We start from the raw sequence: 6,765 nt of genomic DNA, 5'->3' as shown, positions 1-6,765 counted from the left end.
TGCACGATTGTGTTGATAGTTTGTGATGATGACATGAAATGATACTTTCATATGCATAGTCCAAATAACAACGATGGTTACCGGTTCGAGTTTTTTTTTCTACGGTCATGTAATATTCAGAATATTTTACAGCATAAAGCATTATAGGAGTATATAATTTAGGCTGAGTACACGTATGTGAACTCCACCTATACAGAATCTGATTAGTAGGAATTTTTTGAGTTGTCTTTAAACCAATGTTTTTTTTCTTCTGGTGGAAGCCGAACAGGATCACGGACATGTACAGACTGCACACATTTTTCTGGTGGAAGCCGAACAGGATCACCACTCGCACCTTCACACACTCACACGTATCTCTTTTTTTTTTGAAGCTCACTCACACGTAGCTCTTGAATATTCTGAAACAAAAACGTAGCTCTCGCTGCACTCCCTTTTCATGTTCTTCCGTCCCCTCGCTCCACCAAAAATCCAAAATTGCTTCCACTCGAGCTCAAGATTCCCAACAACACCTCAATTCCCCTCTTGATTCCTTGCCGTGACCTTGCTCGTCCTCAGCTGCACGCACCGCTGCAGCTCGGCTCACTGGTGCGGCCACGGGGTGAGCCTAGTTTGGCTCACTGTACGCCTCCTCGATCTCTCAGTCCGGCAACAGCGACGGAGGGGTAGTAGGGCTCGATGAGAAGCTGCGCCATGGAGGATGCGAGCTTGCCGATCTTGACCGTGTCGTCCTTGTTAGCGTCCTTGGAGGGGATGTGGGCGTGGATCTCGTCTCCCGGAGCCAGCTTGGATCCACATAGATTGTGAGGATGCTGGCGGCGTTGTTTTCCCTCGCATCGTGGTTGTCCCCGAGCAAGGCAGCCCGGTAGGTCGTCTTCATCCTCGACAGTGGCGGCCTGAATTCAGCGACTCGTTCTTCCACGTAGAGGTCCCCGCTTCTCCCTTTTCCTATCTTTCTCATATATCTTTTTCTTGTTTCTTATCCTGTCTCTGCATGTGTATGGCTAAACCAATATAATGTGCATTAAGGTACAGCTTGGTAGTGAAAAGATGTAAATTTATTTATGCCCCCTCCACCTTTTTCTGTACTTGGGACTTGCGTCGGCAGAGGCCCCTCTGCCCTCGTTCAGATTCAACAAATTTAATAAGTAATTAGTTTATTTGTGATTAGCTATAGCTTTAAGATTTCCCAAAGATTGAATTAATTTTAATAAGTGATATGAAAATAGGTGCTATTACATTTTGCATATTAACTGTAACTATCTGTGGATACTGTCACTATTGTATTGCACGATATGATAAGCTTAAAATATCTGATAATATATAGTGTCGACAAATTATAATATTGAGTTATTTCCATTGAATGTTGATGCATGTTTCAAATACTTCTGGGAGTAGTAGATTATATCTGTCCTGCCATATCATGTTATTAGCATAGAAAAGTCAGTTTTGCTCCATGTACTTATGGTTATCTAAAAAGGCTAGTAGCATTTGTAAGTGTGTGTTTAGTTCCTACCTTCAGAATATTTTTGTGTAGACTATGTTCTTGACCACATCATCCTTGTTGTTAGTTCATTTGCTATATAAAAGAAAATAACAGGTGTGATCAAGTCAATAGGATATTACTTGCGAGTGTTTTTTCTAAGTATTCCCTTTCTCTTATGTTTCTCATGAACTCCTTGAGCTTTATGTGGAACACTCGGTCAACAATATCAGACCTTTCTCCTCGCAAAAAAAAAGGAAAACCAACAATATAAGATCTTCCTGCTGCTGCTTGGCCTACTTCCTGTAGCATAGATAGATTGAATCTCCGGCCAAGTTGTGTTGCATGTGAATGTCACAAATAGGTCTGTGTATCCAAGCGACTGACATATTTACATAGCATCTTGGTAGTTTTGTGCTTTGTATCTTGGGCTATCTGTCAAGCTGGATGGCACATGGCAGTTGTATTCTCCTTCATACCTGGTCAACCGTTGTATTTCTATTGCGCCTTGCAAGTCAGCATACAATTCGTTCTTAGGTTACCTTGATGTCTTTCGATCCAGTCTATTTGTAAAGCAAAATATATGCAAGGGCAATGAACTGCAATTTAGGCTTTTCACACACCAGCAAGTGTTTCGACAGGTTAGTATGTTGTTGTATATGATTCTCATAGTATTCCAACATTGTTATATCCTTTCTCTTCCACTTTGCACCTTCTTTTTGTTAGGAATGGGCAACTCACATTCACAGGAGGGCCAAGGGCTAGTACATATACATGTGTATGACAAAGGCAAGAAAGACTATACACATCTAACACCCCCCCTCAAACTCATGGTGGATCAACAACACTGTGTTTGGAAAGAAGAAAACTATGCTGCGCTCGAGTCTGTGCCTTCATGAAGAGATGGCACATAGTGAAGAGCGAGAGTCTGATCTTGCACAGCAGCAAGTACAAAATGGGGATCCACACCGATGTGCTTGGTGAGCTCATGCTTCACCGGGTCACGCGCAATACTGATAGCACCAGTACTGTCTGACAATAAGGGAGTCGAGGTAGTAGCAGATACACCAAAGTCCTCAAGTAACCACCGTAACCAGATCACCTCAGCTGTCAGCATAGCCATGGCTCGCAACTCAGCCTCTGTACTCGAGCGAGAAACTGCAGTCTGTTTCTTTGTCTTCCAGGCAATAAGAGAGCCACCAAGAAAGACACAATAAGTAGACAGCGAGCGTCGATCAGAGGGATCACTAGCCCAGGTAGCATCAGAGTAGGCCTGGAGCTCAAGAGAGCTGGAGCAGGGAAAGAAAAGGCGCTGAGAGAGCGTGCCACGGAGATATCGTAGAACACGGAGGAGATGACTATAGTGGACAGAGGTGGGTGCTGCAACGAACTGACTCAGGATATGAACAGGATAGGAGATATCAGGACGCGTAACAGCAAGATATACAAGACTGCCAACAAGGTGACGATAGCGAGTGGGGTTAGGAAGAGGGTCACCATCAGAGGCACGAAGCTGAACGTTGAGCTCCATAGGAGTCACAACTGTGCGCTCATCACCGAGAGCAGCACGAGTAAGAAGATCCTGAATATATTTTTCTTGGGAGATGTAGAAGCCATCAGAGGTCGAGGAGATCTCAATCCCAAGAAAATAGCGAAGTGGACCAAGATCAGTCATGAGGAGCTGGTCGCGAAGGCGAGCCTTAACAAAGGCTATGTAGTCAGAGTCATCACCAGTGATGATCATGTCATCAACATAGAGAAGAAGCAGAGTCCGACCACGAGGAGACGTGTGAACAAACAATGCGGGATCATGATCACTGGGCAAGAAACCAGCGGCAGTCACCACCAGAGGCGAAGCGCTCAAACCAGGCACGAGGGGCCTGTTTAAGGCCATAGAGGGAGCGGCAAAGTCGACAGACCATACCATCAGGAGCATAGTACCCCGGTGGTGGCTGCATATAAACCTCCTCACGCAACTCGCCATTAAGGAAAGCGTTCTGAACATCAAGTTGAGAGATAGACCAATGACGAACAGAAGCAACATCAAGAAGAGTGCGAACAGTGGTCATGTGGGCCACAGGAGCGAATGTCTCATCATAATCGCGTCCCTGCTCCTGCTGAAAACCACGGGCCACAAGGCGCGCTTTGTAGCGCTCAAGAGAACCATCAGAGCGAGTCTTAATCTTGTAGACCCACTTGCAGGTGATGGGATGGACACCGGAAGGAAGGGAAACCAGATCCCATGTGCCAGAGCGCTCAAGGGCAGCAAGCTCTTCGGCCATCGCAAGCTGCCATTCAGGCTGAGTCATGGCAGTCCGATAGGAAGTGGGCTCAGCAATAACAGAGAGACCGTACCGATCGGGAGAGTAGCGATCAGGCGGGGGCGAGGCCGAGCACGGAGGTTATGAACCGGGGGAGGTGTGAAAGGAGGTGCACCAGAGGTGGAGGGCGCATCAGGGGAAACATCCTCAGAACGAGGGCGACGAGTATAGTGAAGAGGAAATGGTGAGAGAGGGGGACGGACTGGAGATGATGGTGGAGAGTTGGAGGAGGATGGGGAAGATGGTGTCGGTGGTGAAGGAGAAGGAAGGAGAGGTGCAGGCGGAGGAGGAAAGACATGAGGCACATAGCAGGGTGTATCAGGGAGAAGAAGAAAGGAAAGATCATCCACAGAGAAGCTCGAGGTAGAAGGACGTGGGTAGTAAGAGCGAGACTCGTCAAAGGTCACATCACGCGAGATGCGCAAACGACGGCCAACAGGATCCCAGCAGCGATAGCCCTTGTGCTCATCACTGTAGCCAAGAAAAACACACTCAACCGACTGAGCAGTCAGTTTGGTGCGTTCTCGCGGGGCAAGAAGGACATAGCACACACATCCAAACATACGAAGAGCGGAGTAGTCAGGAGAGCGACCAGTGAGACACTCCATAGGAATACCACCCTGTAGGGCAGTCGATGGCTGTATGTTGATGAGATAGGTGGATGCAGAAACAGCCTTAGCCCAAAAGTGGGGTGGAAGAGAAGCGGCAATCATCAGAGCGCGAGCCGTCTCAAGTAGATGACGAGCTTACGTTCGGCAACGCCATTCTGAGCATGTGCACCCGGACATGAGAACTAGGCAAGAGTACCTTGTTCTGCAAGAAAACCACGCAGCAACTGGGAGATAAACTCACCAGCGGAGTCAGCACGAAAAGTGCGAATGGGCGTGGAAAACTGGGTGTGAACCATGGCAGCAAAATGTTTGTATATAGAGAGAACCTCGCTACGAGATTTCATGAAGTAGAGCCAAGTGTAGCGAGAGAAATCATCAATAAACAAGATATAGTAGCGGTGACCACCTTTAGAATCAAAGGGAGAAGGACCCATACATCAGAATGAACTAAGTCAAAAGGATGCTGAGATACCGACTCACTGGTAGGATAAGGTAACTGGGTCTGTTTGCCAAGTCTGCAGCCATTACAATGTAAAGAAACATCGACAGATACTGACCCTAAGAGGCCCTGACGGACTAAAGAAGACAAGCGAGAGCCACATATGTGACCAAGACGATGATGCCACTGCTGGAAGGACGCAGACGAAGAGGCAGCAAGAGCATGGGAGCTGGCTGAAGTGGTGGCAGCGGAAGGAACACAAAGCCAGTCAACCTCCCAAAGGCCCTCGGACTCACGGCGCCGGGGGCCAGCACCAACCAAAGCCTTGGTGCGACGATCCTGAATGAAGCAAGAGTCGGTATCAAGAATGAAACGACAACCAGAATCAGTAAGTTGGGCAGCGGAAAAAAGGTTCATGGTGAGGCGAGGAACATGTGAAACACTAGGAACAGAAAAAGATGGAGTAGAAAGAAGACCACGGCTAGCAACAGGAAGAGATGTGCCATCAGCGGTAAGAACATTAACAGGCGAATCAAGCGGTCGGAGAGAAGACAGCACGGAAGAATCATAAGACATATGAAAAGAGGCTCCAGAATCCAGAACCCACGAAGATGTACCTGACTGTGTAGATGCCTGCGGTGGTGGAGCAGTGGCTGCAGTCACAGCAGCAGCAGAACCGGTCGACGAAGAGCCTGAGGAAGCTAAGAGACGCTTGAGCCTCATAATGTCCTGGTCAGTGAGTGACGGGGTCGAGGAGGATCCCGGAGTCCCACTGGAAGAGGAGCGCCTCTGGTCTCGCTTCTTCTCACGGCAATCAGACTCTGGGTGACCTGGCCGTGAGCAGTAGCCATAGAAGGTGTCACGGCGCGACCGGCCCCTCTCGGCAGAGGGACGACCCACCCCCCTGAAGGAGTAGGCAGGAGCGGTGGAGCTGTGAGGCGAGCAGGTGGCATAGGAGCTCGGGCAGCCAACACTGATGGAACCACAAGTAACCCAGCAGAGCGAAGTCGAGTCTCTTCAGCACGGAGCTCAGCAAGTATCTCCGAGATAGGAACACGACCACGAGCAAGCAGGTGAGCACGGCGAGGCTCGAACTCAGAGCGAAGACGAGATAAGAACTCGTGAACCCGCTGAAGCTCCAAATCGGACCGTGTAGTCTGACAACAACGGTAAGTTCCACAAACGACGGTCCGAAGAGAGTCAAGCTGACGCCAGATGGCAGAGCACTGTGAATAGAACTCATCAATAGAGGAATCACCTTGCTGGAGTGCATGCTCCTGACGCACCACAGATAGGTAGAGAGCATCACCATAGGGCTGATAGCGCTGACAGAGATAAGACCACATCGCTGCAACTGTGCCAAGTCCCATGAACTCCGAGGCGAACTGAGGAAGGACACTCGCAGTAAGAACAGCAGCAGCACAAGCATCATCGTTGCACCATTGAGTGTAAGCAGGCAGTTCATTACGATAGGCAGAAAGGGCATCCGAATAAGCTGACATCTGCTGATCATAGGCATCAACTGCAGTATCATCGAGAGCCTTGGCGGCATCGCGATCGGCCTGAGAAGCATCAGCAGCAAGAACCGGCGGTGCTGGCGGGGTAGGAGCCACAGGAGCAAGAGGGCAAGGCGGACAGGGGACCTCACCAGAGAGAACACCCCACAGAAGGAGACCGCGCATATGGATCCGCATGAACCCCGCAAACTCGGCATAGTTGGTGCCATCGAAGATCACCGAGCACCGAGGAACGGCGACATAGCCCGAAGAAGACATGAGGAGCTCCTCTGTTTTTTTTTTTTGGTCAACCGCTACAGGGGACCCCGATCCAGATCGGGATCAGGCTCGCGCTGGCCCGATCCAGCCCCGATGGAGGAAGCGGGGGGGAAGGGCGAGCGTGGGAGGACCGGACCAG

At 49.3% G+C, this 6,765-nt stretch overlaps 1 long non-coding RNA gene across 1 annotated transcript in view; it reads left to right on the top strand.

Annotated features, from left to right (window-relative positions):
- Positions 1-345: 345 nt before the first annotated feature.
- Positions 346-6,765, top strand: part of LOC119308274 — a 9,858-nt gene continuing 3,438 nt past the window's right edge. The window contains exon 1 of the long non-coding RNA XR_005150023.1: positions 346-925. This is a non-coding gene — a long non-coding RNA (uncharacterized LOC119308274). The remainder of the gene's footprint in view (positions 926-6,765) is intronic.

The sequence above is a fragment of the Triticum dicoccoides genome, chromosome 5B (genome assembly GCF_002162155.2).
Source record: "Triticum dicoccoides isolate Atlit2015 ecotype Zavitan chromosome 5B, WEW_v2.0, whole genome shotgun sequence".
Taxonomy (NCBI): domain Eukaryota; kingdom Viridiplantae; phylum Streptophyta; class Magnoliopsida; order Poales; family Poaceae; genus Triticum; species Triticum dicoccoides.
Note: the sequence above shows the minus strand (reverse complement) of the source record. Positions and strands in the feature narration are given on the sequence as shown.